Source organism: Thalassophryne amazonica, unplaced genomic scaffold, assembly GCF_902500255.1.
Source record: "Thalassophryne amazonica unplaced genomic scaffold, fThaAma1.1, whole genome shotgun sequence".
In the NCBI taxonomy this organism is placed as follows: domain Eukaryota; kingdom Metazoa; phylum Chordata; class Actinopteri; order Batrachoidiformes; family Batrachoididae; genus Thalassophryne; species Thalassophryne amazonica.
Genome location: NW_022986266.1, coordinates 47,051 through 74,499, shown reverse-complemented (window position 1 = coordinate 74,499; position 27,449 = coordinate 47,051). Strand labels below are relative to the sequence as shown.

Below are 27,449 nucleotides of genomic sequence, written 5' to 3'. Positions count from 1 at the left end.
CGAAAGTCTCCCCATCAATCCAATGGCACGTGACACCTATGTAGCTTTTTTTGGTGTGCAGACCAACAATCTGTGGTAGTAGCGACATGATTGATGTTACTAAGGTGTGATATCAACTTTGTCTTCATTTCAGCAGCAGCTTCACGATTCTGCTCTTAACTGTGGGTCTGGAGAGCATTTTGTATTGAGGATTGAGTGCAGCAGCAAACTCTTTAAATGCTGGCTGTTCCACCAAAGAGAAGGGGTGGTGACCTTCACAAATGAGCCTGATGAGAAACCAGTCAACTGTCCCTTGAGACACATGGATGGCACCACCCACCGCAAGTTTGGCCTGGTTGTCTGGGAGCTTGTTCTACTTTTGCCTCCTTGTTCCTGTGGTGACTTCCGTGAACATGCACTAAAAACAGCAAGCTTTGATGGATGCTTTCTCTGTGAATACACACAATAAAAGGGGGTACAGAATAGTTATGTATTCGTAGGCACACTCATATTTAGAAAATACTATTTAAGAGCTAGAACGTTTTTTAAGCTAGAACAATCTCATCCTTATGAAAAAAATGTGCTGTACTGTCACTGTTATATTAAAAAATGCAGATTGTAATAGGCCTACTGTAGGATTGCTGCAGTTAGCTAGGCATTAAATTCATTATTCAATCATTAAATTAAATACAGCAATTCTACTTAAAAAAAAAAAAACTACAGCAAAACCGCATTGTTTCAGAAGGGTATTGCTGCACATAAATGCAGTCTCAGGGTAAAAAGATAAACTGTAAACTGAATGTGACAGGGCTACCATTTAATTCCTCTAGAGGGCGCTAGCGTTTTGTAAGCTAATGGAAACGAGTAGAGAATAGTTAAGTAAAGTAATGTGTTACTCTGTGGTGATCGCTCAGCTGCCAGGGCACCGAAAAAAGAGTGCTTACATGGGAAGGTTGTTATCTGGGATTTTTAAACCAAACAATAAATAAACTGTTTGGGATGTAAGAGACAAAAACACATGCACTAACTTACCACCACATGCTTTCGTAAATTGGATGTTGATGTTTTATATGCTGAAAGCTCCGTTCTGCCGGGCAGGCACATTTTGCACTGCATTATAACGTTGTTGCCTTTTGTGCGTTTGAACGCAAATAAGTCTTCTAGGTTTGGCCAAGGGTTTTTGTGGCTTTCCTCTCCGTAATTTGTATCTTCTTCGGGCCCTTCCTCCTCCATGATCTCCATATCTCGGTCAGCAACAGCCATCTTCAAACATGTAGATCCAGATTATGAGACAATGGAAAGGGCGCGCGCGCGAGTCAAGGCCACGCAATTGACTTTCCGGTTCAGGGACACAGGGGTTTTCCGCCCGAATTACATTTTTTCACTATTAATATTGTACTCAGTAACGTGAGGGGGTTCAAATGTAGCAAAGTAAAATACTTGGGTCAAAATGTACTCGAGTAAAAGTAAAAAAGCTCATTACGCTGCTGCATGAAAATAATTATGCTGCAGTTGGGCTGTTACACTGTTTCCAAGGCTGTATAGCGGGAAGATGATCATGAAAATGATCATTTTTGTAATCAACCTCAGTCAAACCCATTTAAAGATGTCAATCGTGACTCACTCCTCTGCTGATTAAAAATGCTACCATACTTTAGTCTGTTATTGTAGGAAAGAAAAGAGAATCATCTGCTGTTTCACAACGCAGCTTTTTTCCATTGCTCATGACATGCCCAGGGATGATAATCTTCCATGGATTTCTGACTGTTTTTGGATTTCGGGGCCATTTCTGAGATCAGCGTAAATCTGTTGAGAAAAACTGAGGGGTTGGGGGAGTGAGTGGTGGTGCAGCGGGCCCAGCCGTGCTTGTTAAACCTCATATGCAGGGAACTGCATTGGTGAAACTGCAAGCTAAAATGTGCGGTGTCATTGGTTACTTTTTCTACATCGACAAACTTTCAGCCAATCAGAATCTCTGTAATATCTAAAGGCACTGAAAGTAGCCGGATGAGGACATTTTGATTTTATGCAAGTATTACCTCCACCAGCTATTCGGGAGTGGACCTGAATGAATGGATTGTGATGCATGTTGTCAAAAATAACCTGGAAATGTTCAAAATGTGTGTAATTTTTGGAAAACTTTCATCACCGCATTATCAAACGTCACATGATATTGATACTTAATAATTTGGCCCCAGGCCTCTTTAAAACCAGTTTAACAGTATATCTTCTCCCGGGGGGGGGGGGGGGGGGGGGTTACATACCCAATCATAAGTGGGGAGGTATACATGCCGATAACTGTTGGTAATCTTGTTTACATAAAATCCTTAGAAAATTGCCTTGCAGCAGTGAGAAGTTGAATGTCTATAAACTTCCTACTTTTAAACTCTGATAAGGCTGAAATGATGGTTCTTGGTCCAGTGAGACCCATGGCCCAAGCAGAGGGTCACCCCTTTGAGTCTGGTCTGCTTGAGGAAGAAACCTCAAGCAGAGGTTTCTTCCTCTACAGACATAAATTACAGAACAATTCACAGAACAATTCACGGACGAATATACAAGAAATGCTGTTGGTGCACAGGACAGGAGGGTCGCCAACACAAATACAACTCCCATCTCTGGATGGAGCTGCACCTTAAACAGAGAGAAAAAACAGAATCAGGCATCAGAAAGACAAAAAATACTGGATAATTTTCCAGAATTAAACAAGAAAAAAAGAGAAATGCTAATCACCGGTGATCGCCGGCCACTAGCCCTAAAATTCACTAAAAGACCCAGAATGTAGGTAAAGTTGAGGCTGCACCCTGCTCCAATTACTAATAAATGAATTAAAAGAGTGAAAAGCGTAAAACAAAACTGCACCAGTATGCTAGCCATATGAAAGGGAAAATAAGTGCGTCTTAAGTCTGGACTTGAAAGTCTCCACAGAATCTGACTGTTTTATTGACACAGGGAGATCATTCCACAGAACAGGGGCACAATAAGAGAAAGCTCTGCGACCCACAGACTTTTTATTCACCCTAGGGACAAAAGGTAGTCCTACACCCTGAGAAGGCAAAGCCCGGGCCGGTACGTAAGGTTTAATTAGGTCAGCTAGGTAGGGAGGTGCCAGTCCGTGAACAATTTTATAGACTAGTAGCAGAACCTTAAAATCTGATCTGTGACAGGAAGTCAGTGAAGAGATGCCAAAATGGGTGTAATGTGGTTAAACTTTCTGCGTCCTCTCAAAAGTCTGGCTGCAGCATTTTGAACCAATTGGAGAGCCCTAATGCTAGACTGCGGTAAACCAGAAAATAGAACATTGCAGTAGTCAATCTAGAAGAGATAAATGCATGGATCAGGTGGAAGAAAGCAGTCCTAGTAATATTTCTAATGTGGAGGTCAAAGGACAACGAAGGATCAAAAATTACCCCAAGGTTCCTCACTTTGTCAGTGTGATGTATGACACACGAGCCGAGGCTAAGTGTTAACTGGTCAAATTGATGCTGATGTCTCACTGGACCAAGAACCATCATTTCAGCCTTATCAGAGTTTAAAAGTAGGAAGTTTATAGACATTCAACTTCTCACTGCTGCAAGGCAATTTTCTAAGGATTTTATGTAAACAAGATTACCAACAGTTATCGGCATGTATACCTCCCCACTTATGATTGGGTATGTAACCCCCCCGGGAGAAGATATACTGTTAAACTGGTTTTAAAGAGGCCTGGGGCCAAATTATTAAGTATCAATATCATGTGACGTTTGATAATGCGGTGATGAAAGTTTTCCAAAAATTACACACATTTTGAACATTTCCAGGTTATTTTTGACAACATGCATCACAATCCATTCATTCAGGTCCACTCCCGAATAGCTGGTGGAGGTAATACTTGCATAAAATCAAAATGTCCTCATCCGGCTACTTTCAGTGCCTTTAGATATTACAGAGATTCTGATTGGCTGAAAGTTTGTCGATGTAGAAAAAGTAACCAATGACACCGCACATTTTAGCTTGCAGTTTCACCAATGCAGTTCCCTGCATATGAGGTTTAACAAGCACGGCTGGGCCCGCTGCACCACCACTCACTCCCCCAACCCCTCAGTTTTTCTCAACAGATTTACGCTGATCTCAGAAATGGCCCCGAAATCCAAAAACAGTCAGAAATCCATGGAAGATTATCATCCCTGGGCATGTCATGAGCAATGGAAAAAAGCTGCGTTGTGAAACAGCAGATGATTCTCTTTTCTTTCCTACAATAACAGACTAAAGTATGGTAGCATTTTTAATCAGCAGAGGAGTGAGTCACGATTGACATCTTTAAATGGGTTTGACTGAGGTTGATTACAAAAATGATCATTTTCATGATCATCTTCCCGCTATACAGCCTTGGAAACAGTGTAACAGCCCAACTGCAGCATAATTATTTTCATGCAGCAGCGTAATGAGCTTTTTTACTTTTACTCGAGTACATTTTGACCCAAGTATTTTACTTTGCTACATTTGAACCCCCTCACGTTACTGAGTACAATATTAATAGTGAAAAAATGTAATTCGGGCGGAAAACCCCTGTGTCCCTGAACCGGAAAGTCAATTGCGTGGCCTTGACTCGCGCGCGCGCCCTTTCCATTGTCTCATAATCTGGATCTACATGTTTGAAGATGGCTGTTGCTGACCGAGATATGGAGATCATGGAGGAGGAAGGGCCCGAAGAAGATACAAATTACGGAGAGGAAAGCCACAAAAACCCTTGGCCAAACCTAGAAGACTTATTTGCGTTCAAACGCACAAAAGGCAACAACGTTATAATGCAGTGCAAAATGTGCCTGCCCGGCAGAACGGAGCTTTCAGCATATAAAACATCAACATCCAATTTACGAAAGCATGTGGTGGTAAGTTAGTGCATGTGTTTTTGTCTCTTACATCCCAAACAGTTTATTTATTGTTTGGTTTAAAAATCCCAGATAACAACCTTCCCATGTAAGCACTCTTTTTTCGGTGCCCTGGCAGCTGAGCGATCACCACAGAGTAACACATTACTTTGCTTAACTATTCTCTACTCGTTTCCATTAGCTTACAAAACGCTAGCGCCCTCTAGAGGAATTAAATGGTAGCCCTGTCACATTCAGTTTACAGTTTATCTTTTTACCCTGAGACTGCATTTATGTGCAGCAATACCCTTCTGAAACAATGCGGTTTTGCTGTAGTTTTTTTTTTTTTTAAGTAGAATTGCTGTATTTAATTTAATGATTGAATAATGAATTTAATGCCTAGCTAACTGCAGCAATCCTACAGTAGGCCTATTACAATCTGCATTTTTTAATATAACAGTGACAGTACAGCACATTTTTTTCATAAGGATGAGATTGTTCTAGCTTAAAAAACGTTCTAGCTCTTAAATAGTATTTTCTAAATATGAGTGTGCCTACGAATACATAACTATTCTGTACCCCCTTTTATTGTGTGTATTCACAGAGAAAGCATCCATCAAAGCTTGCTGTTTTTAGTGCATGTTCACGGAAGTCACCACAGGAACAAGGAGGCAAAAGTAGAACAAGCTCCCAGACAACCAGGCCAAACTTGCGGTGGGTGGTGCCATCCATGTGTCTCAAGGGACAGTTGACTGGTTTCTCATCAGGCTCATTTGTGAAGGTCACCACCCCTTCTCTTTGGTGGAACAGCCAGCATTTAAAGAGTTTGCTGCTGCACTCAATCCTCAATACAAAATGCTCTCCAGACCCACAGTTAAGAGCAGAATCGTGAAGCTGCTGCTGAAATGAAGACAAAGTTGATATCACACCTTAGTAACATCAATCATGTCGCTACTACCACAGATTGTTGGTCTGCACACCAAAAAAAGCTACATAGGTGTCACGTGCCATTGGATTGATGGGGAGACTTTCGAGAGAAGATCTGTTGTGTTGGCATGCAAGAGGTTAACAGGGTCACACACCTTTGATGTGCTTGCAGGTGTCCTGGATGATATCCACTGCCAATACAGAATAAGAGGGAAAGTGGTTAGAACCACCACAGATAGTGGCTCAAATTTTATGAAGGCCTTCTCTATTTTTGGTGAGCAGAGCCAGTCAGAGGATGAGGATGGCAGGTCAGACACAGACCAAGAAGGTTCAGAATCGGATGATGACGTTGAGTTCCAAGAGACATTCAGCATCCTAGAGCAAGACAACGGCCTGGAGTACCAGCTCCCCAAACACCAGAGATGTGCATGCCACCTACTGAACTTAGTTGCCACGACAGATGCTGACCTTGCTGAAAAGAAAAACGACACCTACAAGAGGCTTTCATGTGCCGCCTTTGGCAAATGCCAAGCTCTGTGGAATAAGTCAGGTCGCTCGCACACTGCAGCAGAAGCTGTGGAAGACAAATGTGGTCTTCAGCTCATTCGACCCAACAAGACACGGTGGAATTCAACATACATGGCTGTGGAGAGAATCCTACGCATCATAAAAGAACAAGGGGAGGATGCCATCAGGCGTGTCTGCGAAGAACTGAAACTGAAAATGTGAGTTTTTGTTTTTACATTTTAAAATATTTAATTAGCATTTATAACTTAACATTTGTCATAATTCATGATGAATAAACAGTGCTGATTCAAGAGTATAAAATACACAAATATATAATACAATACAATTAAATACAAGATTATATGATGTAAATACTTTTAGATATTTAATTGGCATATATAACTTAACATTGTCACAATTCATGATGAATAAACAGTGCTGATTCAAGAGTATAAAATACACAATATATAATATAATACAATATTATATGATGTAAATGTTATTTTGTTGTTTATGGCTACAAAGTCCAAATCCTTCTGTGTTAATAAACAAAACTTAATTATTGTTTTTTCATTTATTTATCTTGTGCAGGTTGAGTCAGGCAGAAATTGCTTTTCTGGATGAGTTCTGCTGTGTGATGAGATCAGTGGTAAGGGCCTTGAATATTCTTCAATAAGAGAGCAGCACACACCTTGGGTGGCTGCTCCCAGTGATCTCTGAATTACAGTCCAAACTGAGAAGGCAGGAAGCGTCAGTCAAGATGTGCCTCCCGCTCATCTCAGCACTACAGCAAGGGGTCCAGAGGCGCTTCAGAGTCATGATGGAGGACCGAGAGCTTATCTCAGCAGCAATCTTCCTACCCAAATTTAAGACGGGCTGGACTGACAAAGCTGAAGTCATTGAAGCAGGTATGACTCCATTGTTCAATATCACAGCGATTAGTATTTATTTTAGTCTTGTTCATTTGTTTTCTATCAACAAATACATATTAACATTTCAATACAGAATACAAGGAGTTTTACTTGCCACATGCATAGAAATACTAAAAAGCATACCATGAGGTGAAATTACAGTTAACCATCTGTACTGTGCAGGCGTGTTTTTTAGTGGGAGGTGGGGTATTAAAGTGTAATAGTGCAAAGGGCACACTGCAATATGTTGTCTGATTTAGCTATCCATAGTACTTTTTAAGAACAAATAGCGCAGTACTTAATTTCCCTACGCTATCTGTGATTAAACAGAACTAGTGTATCTGAGGCATCACCTTGACCAGATGGCCGAGGCTGAGGTGGAGCAGGGTGTGCTCAGGCAGCATTCATCAGACGAAGAGGACTACTTCTCCATGATGAAGTCCCGCAGGTCAGAGGGTTCTGGGGAATTGGAGGGGTACCTTGCCTGTGTGTCAGAGAGCATGGACCTGCTGAACTCCTTCCCAAACATCTCTGAAACTCAACACAGGCCTTCCAGCCTCAGCCGCCTGTGAAAGGCTTTTTAGTTCTGTCGGGTTGCTCTTCACACCAAAGAGAGCAAGACTTACAGCAAAAAACTTTGAAAATCAGCTGCTGCTGAAACTGAACAAGAGCTTTTCCGGTCTAAAGTTGTACATTGTGGGCAGATTTGTGGGATCCTGTGGGCATTTTATTTTGGTTTATTGTGAATAGTGGGATCCTGTGGGCATTTTATTGTGGTTTATTTTGACTTGCGGGATCCTGTTGGCATTTTATTGTGAATAGTGGGATCCTGTGGGCATTTTATTGTGGTTTATTGTGAATAGTGGTATCCTGTGGGCATTTTATTGTGGTTTATTTTGACTTGCGGGATCCTGTTGGCATTTTATTGTGAATAGTGGGATCCTGTGGGCATTTTATTGTGGTTTATTGTGAATAGTGGTATCCTGTGGGCATTTTATTGTGGTTTATTGTGAATAGTGGTATCCTGTGGGCATTTTATTGTGAATAGTGGGATCCTGTGGGCATTTTATTGTGGTTTATTTTGACTTGCGGGATCCTGTGGGCATTTTATTGTGAATAGTGGGATCCTGTGGGCATTTTATTGTGGTTTATTTTGACTTGCGGGATCCTGTGGGCATTTTATTTTGGTTTATTGTGAATAGTGGGATCCTGTGGGCATTTTATTTTGGTTTATTGTGAATAGTGGGATCCTGCATGCATTTTATTTTGGTTTATTGTGAATAGAGGGATCCTGTGGGCATTTTATTTTGGTTTATTGTGAATAGAGGGATCCTGCATGCATTTTATTTTGGTTTATTGTGAATAGTGGGATCCTGCGTGCATTTTATTGTGAATAGTGGTATCCTGCGGGCATTTTATTGTGAATAGTTGGATCCTGTGGGCATTTTACTGTGGTTTATTTTGACTTGCGGGATCCTGTGGGCATTTTATTGTGGTTTATTTTGAGTTGTGGGATCCTGTGGTGTTTTATTGTGGTTTATTTTGACTTGTGGGATCCTGTGGTGTTTTATTGTGGTTTATTTTGACTTGTGGGATCCTGTGGGCATTTTATTGTGGTTTATTTTGACTTGTGGGATCCTGTGGGCATTTTATTGTGGTTTATTTTGACTTGTGGGATCCTGTGGGCATTTTATTGTGGTTTATTTTGACTAGTGGGATCCTGTGGGCATTTTATTGTGGTTTATTTTGACTAGTGGGATCCTGTGGGCATTTTATTGTGGTTTATTTTGACTAGTGGGATCCTGTGGGCATTTTATTGTGGTTTATTTTGACTAGTGGGATCCTGTGGGCATTTTATTGTGGTTTATTTTGACTAGTGGGATCCTGTGGGCATTTTATTGTGGTTTATTTTGACTAGTGGGATCCTGTGGGCATTTTATTGTGGTTTATTTTGACTTGCGGGATCCTGTGGGCATTTTATTGTGGTTTATGTTGACTTGCGGGATCCTGTGGGCATTTTATTGTGGTTTATGTTGACTTGCGGGATCCTGTGGGCATTTTATTGTGGTTTATGTTGACTTGCGGGATCCTGTGGGCATTTTATTGTGGTTTATGTTGACTTGCGGGATCCTGTGGGCATTTTATTGTGGTTTATGTTGACTTGCGGGATCCTGTGGGCATTTTATTGTGGTTTATGTTGACTTGCGGGATCCTGTGGGCATTTTATTGTGGTTTATTTTGACTTGCGGGATCCTGTGGGCATTTTATTGTGGTTTATTTTGACTTGCGGGATCCTGTGGGCATTTTATTGTGGTTTATTTTGACTTGCGGGATCCTGTGGGCATTTTTTTTGTAGCGACGAACTGTGTTAACTGACAATGGTTTTCTGAAGTGTTCCTGAGCCCACGCGGTAAGATCCTTTACACAATGATGTTGGTTTTTAACGCAGTGCTGCCTGAGGGATCAAAGGTCACGGGTATTCAATGTTGGTTTTCGGCCTTGCCGCTTACGTGTAGAAACTTCTCCAGATTCTCTGAATCTTCTGATTATATTATGGACTGTAGATGATGGAATCCCTAAATTCCTTGCAATTGAACATTGAGAAACATTGTTCTTGAACTGTTGGACTATTTTTTTTTTTTTTACTCAGTTGTTCACAAAGTGGTGATCCTCACCCCATCTTTGCTTGTGAATGGTTGAGCCTTTTGGGGATGCTCCTTTTATACCCAGTCATGACACTCTTTTGAGCATTCATCAACTGTCCCAGTCTTTTGTTTCCCCGTCCCAACTTTTTTTGAAACGTGTTGCAGGCATCCATTTCAAAATGAGCAAATATTTGCACAAAAACAAAATAGTCTATCAGTTTGAACATTAAAAATCTTGTCTTTGTGGTGTATTCTGTTTAATAAAGGTTGGAGAGGATTTGCATATCATTGTATTCTGTTTTTATTTACATTTTACACAACGTCCCAACTTCATTGGAACTGGGGTTGTAATGTATTTTCAGATATTATGTATTTACATTGAACTTGCTAAATAAAATCACCCACCACACTCAAGCTTTGATTTACTGCCCTCTCCTGGAATGGCATGTGAGTCCAGAAAGTAGTTGGCAACATCCCTTGTGGCTGAAGACATTAAAACCACTAAGCATTTCACTTGTGGTACCAACATGACACTTAACTCACTCGTGGTAACAGCAACATAACACTTAACTAAACTGATTAAACCAACTAAACTGCAAAACACAAAAAATCAATACTACACTATTAAATTAACATGAACCACAATAACAACATTTAAAACCTCAAAATCCTGAACTCCCATGGTGCATTGCAGCACAATCTCCCTTGTTTACTGGTTTGCTAAAATTGCTAATTTCTCCAAAAAATATTTGTCCTACCAACTTTCTGTTTCAGCAGGTTTCATCCTTGACCCAAAATACAAAAGCATACCAAACGGCAAATATCAGCTCTCCCTGGTGTTTGTGTGATCAAAGCCATACATACACACACACACACACACACACACACACACACAGAGGCCACTTGGCTGGTACAATATAGATTTAGACAGTAAATGAACATTAAAAAATTACACAGCTGACAGGAAAGAAAGGGGTTGAGTTATTCTAAAAACTGTTGAGGTCTAAAGTTCTAAAAACATTCTGCACTCACACACCATTACAACTCATTATACAAGCTTTGCTTAATTTATTACCACCCTTGAAAAATGTCAGCTAACGTTTTTATAAACACGACCCAATCTAGAACCTGTGGATCCCCACGGACAACACACTACGTACTGTTATTAATATTATTACTATTGTTGTATTACTGATATCTGACAACATGGCTGGATGTTAAGCGATGTAACTCTTTAGAATTTCTGCTTGCGCACCTTCCAGAGTCTTCTATTTTGGAACGTATTATAAAAAACATTCATGTCTTCTGTGAAAATGGTTCTACTTTGCACTTTTGGCTGGGAAGATACAAATAAAATACACTTTTTCTTCATCCAAAGAAGACATATCTTGTCCACTGTAGGCAGCCATGTTGTCACCATGTCATCAAACCACTGTGCTATGGCAGTTTGTTATTGATCAGTTGCTTATAATCAGTGGTGGGCACAGATAACCAAAAAATTAACTTCGATAACTTTTTAGTTATCCGATTATCTGTTATCTTTGATAAAGATAAAACGACACACCACCCAAAAATGTATTGGAAGTTACAGATAACCGATAAATTCCAATATTGTCTCACCCACACTTCTGTCTTTGAGCATCCTGCTCCCTGCTGGAAGCGCTTGTTTACTACACGGCTTCTAGCACAGAAGCAAGGTGAGAGCAGCCACAAAGCTCAGCTCTCTACCCAATCACAACGCTCCGGTCAGGCAGAGGTCTTGGAAAATAAAGCAGTGCTGACTTATGGTTTTGATTTATAAATAACATTAATAAAGATAGAATATAACATGTATCTTTTAATGTTGAATAATGCACTAATTCTGAGTTTTGTAACAAACACAGACAGATCGCAAAGGATTCTGGGTAAAATGTGCCTCTGCTAAACACTGATTGGTTCAGTCATTCATTATGTAAACAAACGTTAATGTGACGTGTGTCGTGTGTTGGTGTTTACAGATAAATGTGTTTTTGTAAAATATTCCATATTTTATTTGTAAAAACAGGCATTTTTACGGAGCTCTGGAAGTGTCATCGCAAAATGTTTTGCATGTGGAGAGAATATGCGCTCATTTTATTATATTTTGCGCACGTTTTATGATGTTGTGCGCAGGTTTTATTATATTGTGCACACGTTTTATTATATTGTGCACACGTTTTATTATATTGTGCGCACGTTTTATTATATTGTGCACACGTTTTATTATATTGTAAAACGTGCACTCAATATTGTCGACACATAAATGTTGGCTTCACATTGTGCGACTTTTGGCAACTTTTTCAGATGATTTTTTTCGTTCGTGCAAGAATTTGTTTGGACCGAGTTTCAGGTTAATCGCGCGTCCTGCTTCATGTAGTGTACATGGAGTAACAAGCTGTGTTTAACATCTCACGACCACCTCCTGATCGCCGATTGTATGGTCGAATGAAAGTCAAACCTGTTTATTCTGGTCGGCCATCGTGAGGGTATCCTACTGCTGAAGAGCAACAAGCGTCCAACCACTCGCACTGTGCCTGTGCAAACAAGAGTTTCACAAGAGTTTTAGGCACTAGAGTTTAATGCTGTTGTCCGTGGAGCCTGATCAGAGTGTCTGAAATGCATTTGTCCTGTCGTGAATGTACTGAGATTACCCTATCGTACCCATAATGCACAGCTGGGCACAGCATGTGCTCTCTAAAACCTTAAAAATTAGCGCATTACTTTCAAATTAAAACATATATCTGATATTTTCACTTTATAAAACTTCAGACGTGACAGTAATTTTAAATAACTTGTCTGAAATTAGTTTGGTTAAAATTTGAACCATAAGTTAAAAATGTATGCCTCTTGATGACTTGGGTGTAATTGCCAGTGTATCAGTGTGGGGTTAAAGGAAATGAATTTTTTTTTTTTTTTTTTTTTTTTTTTTTGTGACCAGTTCTCCTTTGCCTGCAGAGGATAGAGCAGTTTCTCATAGAAGCAGCTCTCTTCTGTTTGCAGAGGGTATAGTGCAGCAGGTAACCAAAACAATTGTTCAGTTTGTGACAAAAGCATGAAATTTGGTACACATATAGCCAAAGGCATACCGAAAAGATTTGGATATGGAGGCATTATGAATTTTAGTTGTAGTTGTAGTTTAGTTTCCTAAATGCTATCTAATGTTAGCCCCACATCTACTTAATAGTTTATTAATTTAGATGTAGTTAGATAGCCACACCTGAATGGACAGGATGTGCCATCCTGGGAGAGCCAAGCCAAGGGTAATGGGGCTTTATATGACTTTCATATTGTTATCGGGATGGTGTACAGATCGCACAGGAATGAAATGGCATTGGATGAACGATCGGGCTAGGTGTAGGGCAGTTTTCTTGTCCGAACCTAGTTGTATCCCATACACAAATGTGTTACTATTGTCCTTGATAGTAAATGGTGGTAAAAGGATAAACCCTCAGCCTTTACTGCAAACATATATTTTTTTTGTTGTTGAGAAAATGTCACAGAAATTACAACTTGTGAATTTTGAAGGTCAAGGACCATCAACTTCTTGCGCAGCCAAGACTGACTGGAAGCTCTGTATTATTTGCCAAGAGCACACAACAGAGGCATTGAGATGTCCTTTGCAGTCTAAGCGAGAAGACAAGGGGAGTGGCTATACTTCACTTGCAGAGCATTTAATCCAGTTCAATGAACTTGGCCAGCTCCCTTCAACATTTCCTATTGGAAGACTGGATGAGGGTCATGGTATTGAAGCAACCATGGTTGTGAACAAAGCTCAATATCATCATACATGCAGGCTGAAGTACAATGAAGCCATGTTGAAAAGGGCAAAAAAGCGAGCATGCAGTGAAAGTTCTGATCAACAGTCAGAATCCAAACTCAGAAAATCCCAACCAGGTCAGACTCCTGAAATGAGACAGAACATCTGTTTCTTCTGAAGACAGCCTGCTGGCAATGAAGGCCTTCACGAGGCTGCAACATTTCAAGTAGACAATCGGGTGCGTGCTGCTGCAACCCTGCTTCAAGACACAGAATTACTTGGACGACTTAGTGCTGGGGACATGGTGGCACTTGAAGCTAAGTATCACTCCAGATGTCTCTATAATCGTGCCAGAAAGGTTAACCTGGAAGGTCTTGAAGATAATAGCAAGGGACATGCAGCATCAACCTCTGGTGGTGTTTTTGCTGAGTTGGTGCTTTACATCGAGGAGACCAGACATGATGGGTCAGCACCGGTATTCAAACTAGCGGAACTTTCCCAGCTCTACAAGTCACGAATGGAACAGTTAGGAGTTGAGGTTGAGAGCAGAAATAACTCTACACGGCTGAAAGAGAAACTTCTTGCTGAGTTCCCAGATATGCAAGCTTACACAAAGGGAAGAGATGTCCTGATGGCCTTTGAAGATGACATCGGCACTGCTCTTGTCAAAGCCTGTGAGCAGGATAACAACGAAGATGCTATGCACATTGCACGTGCTGCACAGATAGTCCACCGTCACGTTTGGTGAGGCAAAACCTTTTAATGGTTTTCCTGAACACTGCCAAGAGGACTCTGTGCCACAGCTGTTGCTTACCCTTGTTAACATGGTACTAGAGGGACCCAGTATCAAAGACCAGATGGAAGAAGCAACATCTCCTGCAGCACTTAGAATTGCTCAGTTGCTAAATTTCAGTAGTGTTAAGAACAAGCGGGCACCAGACAGAACTGCTTTTGTCCAACACAGTACTGCACAGGAGACACCAGTTCCATTATACGTGGGACTGATGCTGCATGCCCACACACTGGAACTGGGATTCAGAGACGTGTGGTAGGTGATGCAGCCATTCCCAGGAGCTGGCCAAACTTTCTCAGAGTTGACAGCAATAAGACAGAATTGTTTGCCTTTCTCTCAAAAGCCACTCCCAGATAGGTCTTCGATTGCTCCTTGTTCGCATGAGGAAGCCGATAGTCGCATGTTATTACATGTAGCCCATGCAGCCAGAAATGGCCATCATAAGATCATGATTAAAACAGTAGATACTGATGTTGTGGTGCTAGCTGTGGCAGTGGCTCAGACTCTACAACCAGAAGACGAGCTTTGGTTGGCTTTCGGAACTGGAAAGAGTTTCCGATACTTAGCAGCCCATGAAATTGCAGCAGGGCTAGGACCTGAGAAAGCACGTGCGCTACCACTGTTCCATGCAGTGATGGGTTGCGACACTGTGTCAAGCTTTGTTGGCCATGGGAAAAAGACTGCATGGGCTGTATGGACTGTGTTTCCTGAGCTTACGCATGCCCTGTTGAAATTGTCTTCAGCCCCAACTGAGAGGTTTGTTATCCTACTCTATGACCAAACCAGCACATGCACAGAAATAGATACGGCAAGAAGGAAGTTATTCGCCAAGATGCACAATGCAGAATCAATCTCTCCGATCAAGGCTACCCTGGAAGAGCATGTCAAGAGAGCAGTATACCAAGGAGGTCACGCGTGGGGTCAAGTGCTTGTGTCAACACCAGAACTACCTTCACCGTGCAAATGGGGTTGGTCAAAGACATCTGAGGGAGACTATGAACCCTTCTGGACATGCCTAGCAGATGCCAGTCCAGTTATGAACTTGTCTCTTGCAAATGTAAGAAGGGCTGTGTTGGGCATTGCAAGTGCAAAAAAGCTAAGTTACAATGCACTGCCCTCTGCTTCTGTGAAGGCAAGTGTGAATAGTCTTCCTTGTGATAGACCCTATAGAGATAGAACAAAGCTTCTCAGAAATTCTACATTTGCTAATTCAAATTATACATCATGAAAAATGTATAATTCGACAGAGTTTATCCGTATCTAACCAGTCTGGAAACAATGGCGACCATTTTGAATTTTTAATGAAAATGTCTAATCCAAAAAACACATTAGCAAGCACATATGGTAATTAATTAATCGAATTCTGTGTACAATGTCACATTATATCCATCACTCATAAGAAAACTGTTGTTTCTGGTGGCCATTTTGAAAAATAGCTACCATGGGCGCCATGTTGAAAATTCATGATGCCTCCATTTCCAAATCTTTGATATGCCTTTGGCTATATGTGTACCAAATTTCATGCTTTTATCACAAACTGAACGATTCTTATACATATTGGAGTTAAGCTGCTGGACTAGTAGAACTATACATCTGTTATGAAACTTTTAACAGGTAGGTGCTCAACTGATTTTAAATTTTAAAAATGTTTCTCGCTGTTCAGCTTTGTTTACTACGTTATCGGTCTAAAAGTTATCGGACAAAAATTTATCGGAAGATAATTAGTCCGATAATGGTTTTTAAAGTTAGCTAAAAAGATAATCCGATCATGAAAACATTATCTTCGATAAGTATCTGTTATCGGAACTGTGCCCACCACTGCTTATAATCAATGCAACAATTGGTTGGTTCCATTTGAGGCTTAGCAGATTTTTTTTAACAAGTAAATAATAATAGAAATTGCTCAATGGAACCAGATATTGTGTGTGAAAAGTAACTGAACATTTCCTGTAATGCTAAATGAAGAAAAAGATGCCCCAAATATCTGTACTTCAGAATAGAACAACAGGATTGATTCCGTCCCCTGGACGTGACATATCTGACAACAAAGAAAGGTAAACAGTTTGTCTTTTTTCTTTTAAATATAAGACTTGTAATGTCTTTTCTTGTACTTAAACATGTATTTCATTTTATGGGGCCTTTTGAAGGTAACCTGTCACACTTGTGTAATGTTTCTTCATGTGTCATGGCCTTTGAAAAGTCCTTTCACATCACAAGGAGCTGGTGTAAATGGTTTGCAGCTTCACTTTAAGATAAGGTGAAGGTGACCATAGATACTATAATAGCCAAGTGGCCTCTGTGTACGTTTATACATGTGCATGTATGGCTTTGATCACAGAGAAACCGGGGAGAGCTGCTGTTTGCCATTTGGTATGCTTATGGATTTTGGTTCAAGGATGAACCCTGCAAAAATGGAAAGTGGATGGGACTATTTTTAGAGAAATTAGCAATATTTGCCAACAACAGTGAACAATAGACATGTACCAATGCAATGTACCATGGGAGTTCAGGGTTTTGGGGGTTTACATGTTGTTATGGTTCATGTTAGTTTAACACTGTTGCTAGTGTTATTGATTTATTGCGTTTTTGTTGTTGTGTGTCAGAGGTCTGGACGGAACCGGACTGTTACAAGGGGATGAACTCAAACACTGGGAGCAAGAACCAGAACAGATAGTGAATGAAAAGAGATTCATTTACAACACTAAATAACTGAAAGTACTGTGCTGAGCTGGAGGAAGGCTGCTGAGCTGAGACCGGGCCCACATATAGTAGTGGAAATTCAGGAGCAACAAAGCACACAGGGCCAGACTTGGGAGTCTGAGAACCAGCTGGAGTGCTACAGTATATGGAGCTGAGGATGAGGAACTAGGAAGACGGAGGAAACACAGGTGAGTGACTGCACTCGTAACACTGGAACCCTTAACCAACAAACAGATCACTGAAAGCTTAAGCAGGAATGTTCTTAGGTCCAGGAATTAAAGTTCACTGTCTAGGAAATAATGTTCTCTGTTCAGGAATTGTTCACAGTTCATGAATTATCTTCAGAGGTCAGGTGCTGCGCGTCTTGTGACGCAGTTCCAATTAAGCAGGAGTTGACTTTAGAAACAACTTGGAAAGTTCTTAGCTGTTCTGCATCAGAGCTCATACAGTTCTTGGAAACAGTTCTTGGTACTAGTTCTTGGAAGCAGTTCTTAATACATGCACAGTCACAAAGAGGAGCAGTGTGAGAACGGGATGTCACAGACATGCAGGAAGTTAACTGAACGTGGGCAGAGCTGTGCACTTCAGAAGCAGAGAGCAAAGTGTCTGGAAACACAAAAGGATCAACGAGCTCAAATACAGGAATTAGAGATGGCCAAGTTACCTAGAGATAAGCTATGGGAAGCTCAGACGTCGGAGCGCATGGAAGCGGCAGGAATGATTGTGTACAATCTGGCATGGTCAAGGACATGGATTCAACATGGAAGGCTCACAGAAGAGCTGACTTCGGCCTGTCAGGGTCACAGAACAAAGACTCTGGCAAAGACTGAGCTCAGAGCTGGGTTTAAGTAGCCAGCTCCTGATCAGGAGCTCATGAGTGCCAGCCACGAGGAGAAGATGAGCTGCAGGTGTTCCTTAGCTCTACAGTGCGCCACCTGGAGGAAAACAGACAAACTACACACAAGAGGTTAAAAAAAGTGAAGGAGAGAGGCAGACAAAGGCAGACCATGACATTTATAGTTCATTTGGTTTAGTCAGTATCATGTTGCTGTTACCACGAGTGTTAAGTGTCATATTGCCGTTACCATGAGTGAAAACTGTGCTGTACATCAACTGTACATCAATTTGACCAGTTAATGCTTAGCCTAGGTTCGTGTGTCATACAGCACACTGACAAAGTGAGGAACCTTGGGGTAATTTTTGATCCTACATTGTCCTTTGTCCTCCACATTAGAGAGGACTGCTTTCATCCAACTGAAATATAGCGAAGATTCGTCCCATCCTGTCTATGGCTGATGTTGAGACTCTGATACATGCGTTTGTCTCTTCTAGATTGGACAACCACAGTGTTCTATTTTCTGGTTTACCACAGTCCAGCATTAGGGGTCTCCAATTGGTTCAGAATTGCTGCAGCCAGACCTTTGACACGAAACAAAGTTTGACCACATTAAACCCATTTTGGCATCTCTTCACTGGCTTCCTGTCCCAGTGAGATCAGATTTTAAGGTTCTGCTACTAGCCTATAAAAGTGTTCACGGACTGGCACCTCCCTACCTAGCTGACCTAATTAAACCCTACGTACCAGCCTGGGCTTTGCGTTCTCAGGCTGCAGGACTACTTTGTGTCCCTAAGGTGAATAAGAAGTCTGCGGGTCACAGAGCTTTCTCTTATCGTGCCCCTGTTCTGTGGAATGATCTCCCTGCATCAATAAAACAGATTCAGTTGAGACTTTCAAGTCCAGATTAAGACGCACATATTTTCCCCTTTGTATGGCTAGCATACTGGCATAGTATGTTTCTATGCTTTCTACTCTTTTAATTAATTTTAGTAGTAAACGGAGCGTGCCGCGATCTCAACTTTACCTAAATTCTGGGTCTTTTAGTGAAGCTTAGGGCTAGTGGCCAGCGATCACTTTAATATTTCTTATGTTTTTCTTGTTGCTTAATGCTGACAAATTATACTGTATTTGTTGTCTTTCTGATCATTTATCATTTCTGTCATTTATGTCTGTATCATGGCCCAAACAGATTGTCACCCCTTTGAGTCTGGTCTCCTTGAGGTTTCTTCCTCAGAGGGAGTTTTTCCTTACCACTGCTGCTCTGGGGGTTAGTAAGGTTAGACCTTACTTGTGTGAAGCGCTTTGAGGCAGCTTTTCTGTGATTTGGTGCTATATAAATGAAAATAAATTGAAATAAATATATAACCCACATATCCCACTCGTCTGGAACTATTCCAGTCAGATATATCTTATATAAAATCTAGATCTTGCAGTTGCTTTTTATTTTTATCCCATGTATGAAAATCAAGATCTTATTCTAGCATATTCTGAATTTGTAAACATATTTATCAATATATACAACAAAAGTTGGCCAATTATACAGTATAGTAAAAATAATAAATATAAAGCCAACCCATGAATAACAGAAGGTCTTCAAAAGGCTTGCAAGAAGACAGATATACTATATAGAGAATTCATTAAAAGTAAATCGAGAGGCAGAGATTAAATATAAGAAATATAAAAACAAATTAACAACTATTATGGAAACTATTATGCAAGTGATACCTTTATTTAAATCTGATAGCCAGCATCTTTTTATTCACTACACGCTTGTGTCTCTATTGTCACAATTTTCAAAGATACTGGAAAAACTTTATAACAGATTGGATAAATTTATAGAGTAACACAACTTGCTTGATGACAGTCGATACGATTTTAGAGTGAAAAGATCCACGATCAAAGGGAAATAGTAGCAGGTTTATTCATTGACCTAAGAAAATCTTTTGACACAATAGATCACAACATATTTCAAAAGATGGAACTGTATGGAATCAGAGGGGTGGCTCTGAACTGGATTAAAGTGACTTACAAAACCGGAAACAGTTTGTTAAACTCTGGGACTACTGTTCTTCATATCTGGACATTGTTTGTGGGCTTCCCCAGGGTTCTGTGTTGGGACCAAAATTGTTTTTGTACATCAATGATTTATGCAAAGTTTCAGATCTGTTTAAAGCAGTTCTCTTTGCAGATGATACAAACCTGTTTTGTTCAGGAGAAAATTTGCAACAATTATCTGATTTAAAAACTGATATGATAAAGTTAAAGAGATGGTTTGATATTAATAAAATATCACTACATTTGTCTAAAACTAAAATAATATTATTTAGAAATTAAAAAAAGACATATATATATACACAGTAGTGTTTTGTTTTGGAGTGGCCTGCCCAATTCCCGGACCTAAATCCAATTGAGAACTTGTGGGGTGACATCAAAAAAGCTGTTTCTGAAGCAAAACCAAGAAATGTGAATGAATTGTGGAATGTTGTTAAAGAATCTTGAAGTGGAATAACAGCTGAAAGTTGCCACAAGTTGGTTGACTCTATGCCTCGCAGATGTGAAGAAATCATGAAAAACTAAATACTAAACTAACTAAATACTAGTTTAGTGAATCACAGGATTGTTAAAAAAGCAGTTTGAACATAATAGTTTTGAATTTGTAGCGTCAACAGCAGATGCTACTATTATTATGAACACCCCCTTTTCTACTTTTTTTTTACTAATAGCCCAATTTCATAGCCTTAAGAGTGTGCATATCATGAATGCTTGGACTTGTTGGATTTGTGAGAATCTACTGAATCTACTGGTACCTTGTTTCCCATGTAACAATAAGAAATATACTCAAAACCTGGATTAATCTTTTTAGTCACATAGCACTACTATTACTCTGAACACTACACTATGACTGATGAAGAAAGATGAGTTTGTGCTTTATGTGTTGCTACACTATAAGTGTAAATTGGTCGATCACATTAGGATTGTGTCCTTTAAGTTGCAGTGATCAAAGTGGTTGAAAAAGAGAGTGGGAATAAATAATTTTTTACTTCCCCTCCACTCCTTTTTGGACTGGATTCAACTGGATGTACCGTCAAGAGATGTAGATTGTTTGAATGTTGTTGGCTTATGGCAGCTTGTATGTTTAAGGTGAGTACATATTATGTTATTTTTCTTTTCTTTCTTTTTCTTGTTGGTCCAAATAAATCATTATCATTCATTCATTCATTTAAATTTATTAAGCTCTTACTGTTCTGTTCAGTTTGTACTTATTTTATTTTATTGATATCCCAGTGTAAATTGTACATATATAAACTACACACTTATTGCTACTTACATTAATTGATGATATTATAATGTCTTTACAATCTGTACATGTTTAATCGATCTCCTCAGTGTTTTATCCTCACATGGACCACAGTGGAAATACAACCCCTGGCAAAAATTATGGAATCACCGGCCTCGGAGGATGTTCATTCAGTTGTTTAATTTTGTAGAAAAAAAGCAGATCACAGACATGACACAAAACTAAAGTCATTTCAAATGGCAACTTTCTGGCTTTAAGAAACACTATAAGAAATCAGGAAAAAAAATTGTGGCAGTCAGTAACGGTTACTTTTTTTAGACCAAGCAGAGGGAAAAAAATATGGAATCACTCAATTCTGAGGAAAAAATTATGGAATCATGAAAAACAAAAGAACGCTCCAACACATCACTAGTATTTTGTTGCACCACCTCTGGCTTTTATAACAGCTTGCAGTCTCTGAGGCATGGACTTAATTGCTGATTGCTGTTGCCAGATCAGCTTTGCAGGTTGGAACCTTGTCATGGACCATTTTCTTCAACTTCCAAAGATTTTCAATTGGATTAAGATCCGAACTATTTGCAGGCCATGACATAGACCCTATGTGTCTTTTTGCAAGGAATGTTTTCACAGTTTTTGCTCTATGGCAAGATGCATTATCATCTTGAAAAATGATTTCATCATCCCCAAACATCCTTTCAAGTGATGGGATAAGAAAAGTGTCCAAAATATCAATGTAAACTTGTGCATTTATTGATGATGTAATGACAGCCATCTCCCCAGTGCCTTTACCTGACATGCAGCCCCATATCATCAATGACTGCGGAAATTTACATGTTCTCTTCAGGCAGTCATCTTTATAAATCTCATTGGAACGGCACCAAATAAAAGTTCCAGCATCATCACCTTGCCCAATGCAGATTCGAGATTCATCACTGAATATGACTTTCATCCAGTCATCCACAGTCCACAATTGCTTTTCCTTAGCCCATTGTAACCTTGTTTTTTTCTGTTTAGGTGTTAATGATGGCTTTCGTTTAGCTTTTCTGTATGTAAATCCCATTTCCTTTAGGCGGTTTCTTATGTATGTTTGCCTTTAACAACCTTGCCATGTTGTTTGTATTTGGTCCAGAGTTTAGACACAGCTGACTGTGAACAACCAACATCTTTTGCAACATTGCGTGATGATTTACTCTCTTTTAAGAGTTTGATAATCCTCTCCTTTGTTTCAATTGACGTCTCTCGTGTTGGAGCCATGATTCATGTCAGTCCACTTGGTGCAACAGCTCTTCAAGGTGTGATCACTCCTTTTTAGATGCAGACTAACGAGCAGATCTGCTTTGATGCAGGTGTTAGTTTTGGGGATGAAAATTTACAGGGCGATTCCATAATTTATTCCTCAGAATTGAGTGAGTTCATATTTTTTACCTCTGGTTGGTCTAAAAAAGTAACCGTTACTGACTGCCACAATTTTTTTTTCCTGATTTCTTATAGTGTTTCTTAAAGCCAGGAAGTTGCCATTTTTTCTACAAAATTAAACAACTGAATGAACATCCTCTGAGGCCGGTGATTCCATAATTATTGCCAGGGGTTGTATACTTGTGTTATATTGTGATTGTGCCATCATAAAATACTGCATGCCATAGAGAAATGTGAATTGTGAAATTGTGAAATTTTGTGAAATGTGAATTGTGAAATTTTGTGAAATGTGAATTGTGAAATGCTTGCGCACCTATGGACTGTTGTAAGGACGGGTATTGATAAGTTTTTATCGATATCGATGCCATTATTGATTCTGCTTATCGATCCGATTCCTTATCGATACCTCTTGTGAATCTTATACTAAAAGTAGGCTTTACAGGTTTTCTATGTATTTCATTGAGTCTTGAAGTAAATAAATATGAAATTGGTCACTGTATCCTTGATCTCTGGACATAAATAAAAATAAAACGGTGTTTCGCTTTGAAGTTATTAATTCCGACTGGATTCTATTGTTCGAACTTGACTCGTCAGAGAGCCGCGCAGCGTTTGGAGCTGTATGAACAGAAGGGATTCTCGTTTCTTTCTCCCAACAAGACAGGAGTCCCAGTTAGTAACTTTAATCCGCACAAAAGTGACTCACAATTTCACATATTCTGGTATGAAAGTGGTGAAAAACAAAACAAAAAAAAAGCTGAAACCCAAAATTACCCCCCAACACCACCTGCACGAAAATGTTTGAATTCTAGAAGCTCTGAAATACAATCTGGGACTATTCCAGACAATAAACTGCAGTGAGTGCAGCATCCATTTACTGAGAAAAAAAAAACAAAAAAAAAACAACTTTCCTTATTCAAATTCATTCCAGTAGTATTCTGCTCTTACTAGGATGCAGCAGTTTTCTAGTTTGGCAGATAGTTCTGGAGGAAATCACTGAAGAAATTAAACTGAAAATATTGTTTGACCGAAACAAACTGTCATTAAACTTAAATAAGACAGGGATGAAATGGAGGTGTGAGAGTCACTAGGTGTTCACAGGAAACACTTTTTTATTTCTGTATATATTTATTTATTTATGTGTGTTCATTGTTAGTTGGTTTTATATTTTCTGTTGTGTTTTTATTCAGGTTCTTTTTGTCTCTTTCTCTAAAATTGTATATAATCATTAGATTAGTTATTATTACTATTATTGCTGTGCTTGCTATTATTAATATATAAACAAAAATAAATTTAAAAAATATTACAATTTCTAATACATTTGACTCTTTTACGACAACAAACACTTGACAGCTGCAACTGCTTAATGCTAACTTTAACATTGAAAAGGCCATAGACATGCTAACGTGTTAGCATCGGTCCGGTTTTTAAGTTATAAAATACATCTATCAACTGTTTCATAAGACCATAACAGGTCAGTTTAACATAAAAAAGGTAAAGAATACTCACAGCCATATGCTCTTTAGGGTTTTAGCAGGGGGGGGGGGATGAATCAACGAAGCAATGATCGAAGCACTGCTGGTTGGTTCAAGGTTCAAAGCAAAGCCAAAGCAAAGCCAAAGCAAAGCCGCGCTGCAGAAAAGTTGACTACAGACCCACTGCAGGGTCTGCAATCAATGTAGAGAAATTATAATTTTCAAGACAAACACCACCAAAAACAACGACCACTCTGAAGGACCGATAAGGGAATCATTAAGTAAAAAGCTTATTGATGTCGGTGGATCGAATCATTTCTTAACGATACCCGAAAGGAACCAGTTCTTGATACCCATCCCTAGTTATAAGCATTTTACATATTTGAATTTACATATAAATACATTGATAAATTTTATGATATTCATTATATAGTTATATTTTACAGTTACTTTATACAGTTACTTCATTTGCAGCTGCGGACAACTTGTTGGCAGCTGCTGAATAAGTAACTCAATCTAATTTGCTTATTTTTAAGATTTAGTACTCAGAAAAGTAACTATTAGTTATTTGCTGATGAGTTACTTTGCTGATTGCTCAAGAGTAACCAAGTTAGATTACTAGTTACATTAGTTGCAAGTTTTCGGCAGATTCTAATAAAGTAACTGCATAAAGCTGCTAATGTATAAACTGTATAAAGCAACTAAAAAAGTAACTCAGTCAAAGTTACTTTCACAACACTGGCGGACAATGAGCTTCCCGTCTTTGAAAGACCAGCAGCCGCCAGTGCCGCAAATGCACAGAGGGTGATCTACAAATATTCCTTGATTTGCACAACATCCGCTCTTAAAACATAAGTATAGTTTTTGATTGACTGATTGATAGATAGAGGGGCTTTATTGAACATGTACAAATTGTACGTAAGACAATATGATCATAATAATTCATTAAACTGCAAATTATAAAGAACACAATGCTCATACAGCAAAGGGTTAGGGTTAGCGCTATTGCGCTATTTTATATTGTGCATCAGTCATAAATAACATTTAAAGGGTCACATTTAAAAACATAATATTTGATGGACATAGCATTTGCTCTCTTTGTCAAAAATAACACAGTATTTGAATCCAGTGAGGCAGAGAGCTGTGTCACACAATTTAACACACCCTGAGACAGAGTGCCAATGCAAATTTACACACAGTAGCTTTAATACAATTTTATGTCATTCTGACCAATATAACCCCTTTAATAATTGTCTTATTTGAACCTGGACTGATTTCATTGGATGAAAAACTTTCTGAATCACCATTTCTGACATTTTCCTGTTTCACTAAGTGAAGCTGTGAGCTAAAGATGATCGCTTAAGATCATCAAGTTGCTGCACTGATTTAAAGAGCATTTACCACTAAAGTCCACTGATCACACAAATGATCATGTGATCATCTGTAAACAGTAAACAGTTTGTAAACAGTTCCTATAAAAACTAACTTCTTTTCACGTGAAAAAGAGTGAAGCCCCCCCCCGCCCCTCTGTTCACACAACCTTTGCAGTTTACTTCTCCTTCAAGCAAACTTGGAGCTTTCTGGAAACACAACACCTTTACACTGTAAAATAAACTGTTAATTTCTGAATGTAACAGCAGCTGCTGGATACAGGAGGAGCTCTGGATTATTTAATTAAGTATTTTGATGGTGTTTTCATTTTCCTTTCACTCAAGTGGACAGAGATGCTCTTTTCAGCTGTAATCTGTTCCTCTCTGAGCTGCCGTTGCAGTGCTGTGGTTTCATGGAATGCTAAAATCACTGACTGCTGAGCCCTTTTAAAAAAAAAATGTAGGTATGAAGGCGGAACTTTGGAACTAGTGAGTCCCCACATGCAGCTCTACAAAAATGAACTGTCATATCGGCCAGTATAAAAGGTTGATATTGATATCCACAAAAATTCTGGATAGTGGTGCTGAAAATTGGCCCGGCTGACAATCAGTCGACCCTAATCGTCAGACCCAGTATATTGGTCATGTAACATGTTACTCTCACATATGTCACGCGGCTCTAGCAGACAGATAACATTTGACATGGGGATGGATGGAGCAGTTGTCTGCTTGAGTGCTTGCCATCCATGACCAAAGGTGGTTCCATAATGCGGTGGATGTGGTGACACGCAGCACCAGAGCACCGAGCCGGAGCCTATCCCAGCAGCCATAGGGCGTGAGGCGGGTTTCACCCTGGACAGGACACCAGTGAGTCGCAGGGACACATATAGACAAACACACATTCACACCTGCACTAGCGTACTGTCATCACAAAACCAAAGACCGGACTGTTTACCGAGGCTGGTTCTGGGACAACACTTCCTCTCCGTTATAAACACACATTTCTATTAGGGGCCACACAGGCCCGGCAGCAAAGCTCAGTATTAATGCTGCCAAGGAAATGTTTAGTACAAATCTGTTGTAGCTTGTGTTTTTTATGCTAGCTGTAGAAAATAATGCATTTCATTAATGAATTGAAATAAAAACCACAGTGATGAATGCATTCTGGGTAGCTATTATTAATGTGCTCATAACCAGCACTGCACTTACCGCTGTACAGCAGCTTCTGGACGGAAGTGTTAAATCAAACCAAACTAAACCTCTACGTGTCCGAACACACAAACCTTTTAGTTTACGTTGTTCATTTCTGAATTCAAAATCCTTAATCTGGAACAAAAGGAGCATCAAGGATAGTGGTTTCACTTTCTCCCAGCAAGAAATGATCCAGAGTTTAAACAAATTAACATGTTTACACGTTATCTATTTCATAAAATCATTCTCCTTCTGTAGTATTCACACAACTCCTGTAGAAACTCTGTGATCGTTAGAACATGTAAGTAAGGTTTCCTGAACAAACCTGCTGGGTGTAAGAGAACCCGAGGATTAAAAACAGCAGCCAGCACTTCCACTCTTTTGATCTGTTCTTTTAATTTCTTCTTTATTATCTGCGATCACTCCTTCAAACAGCGCCAATATTTCTTCATCAGCAGCTGTTAGCCGTAGTTTCAGCATGTCCCTCAGGTGGTGGACTTTAGACATGTCTGTAGAAAACCTTTAAAAACACACACAAGAGAGAGAGTCAGTGACCCTCGGAGGACAGACCTCATACAGAGCTCGACCAAGCTGAAGAGTCGCTTTAGGAGAGAGGAGGAAAGAGGGCAAACAGGCTGCTGCTGCTCAGCCTGTGCAGGCTGATCGATCACAATGACCACCTTCCTCTGTGCTGTGACACACGTTCTAAAGCAGGGGTGGGTCACTGACCCTGCTCCTGGAGGTCGTTTTCTTTGTGCACCCGCTATAACCATGATTTGT

General features: G+C 39.7%; 1 protein-coding gene across 1 annotated transcript in view; it reads right to left on the bottom strand.

Annotated features, from left to right (window-relative positions):
* The window catches only part of LOC117505900, a 62,711-nt gene extending 35,524 nt beyond the window's left edge, over positions 1-27,187 (bottom strand). The window contains exon 1 of the mRNA XM_034165434.1: positions 26,995-27,187. The gene's annotated coding sequence lies outside the window, so the exon portion shown is untranslated. The remainder of the gene's footprint in view (positions 1-26,994) is intronic.
* Positions 27,188-27,449: the final 262 nt, after the last annotated feature.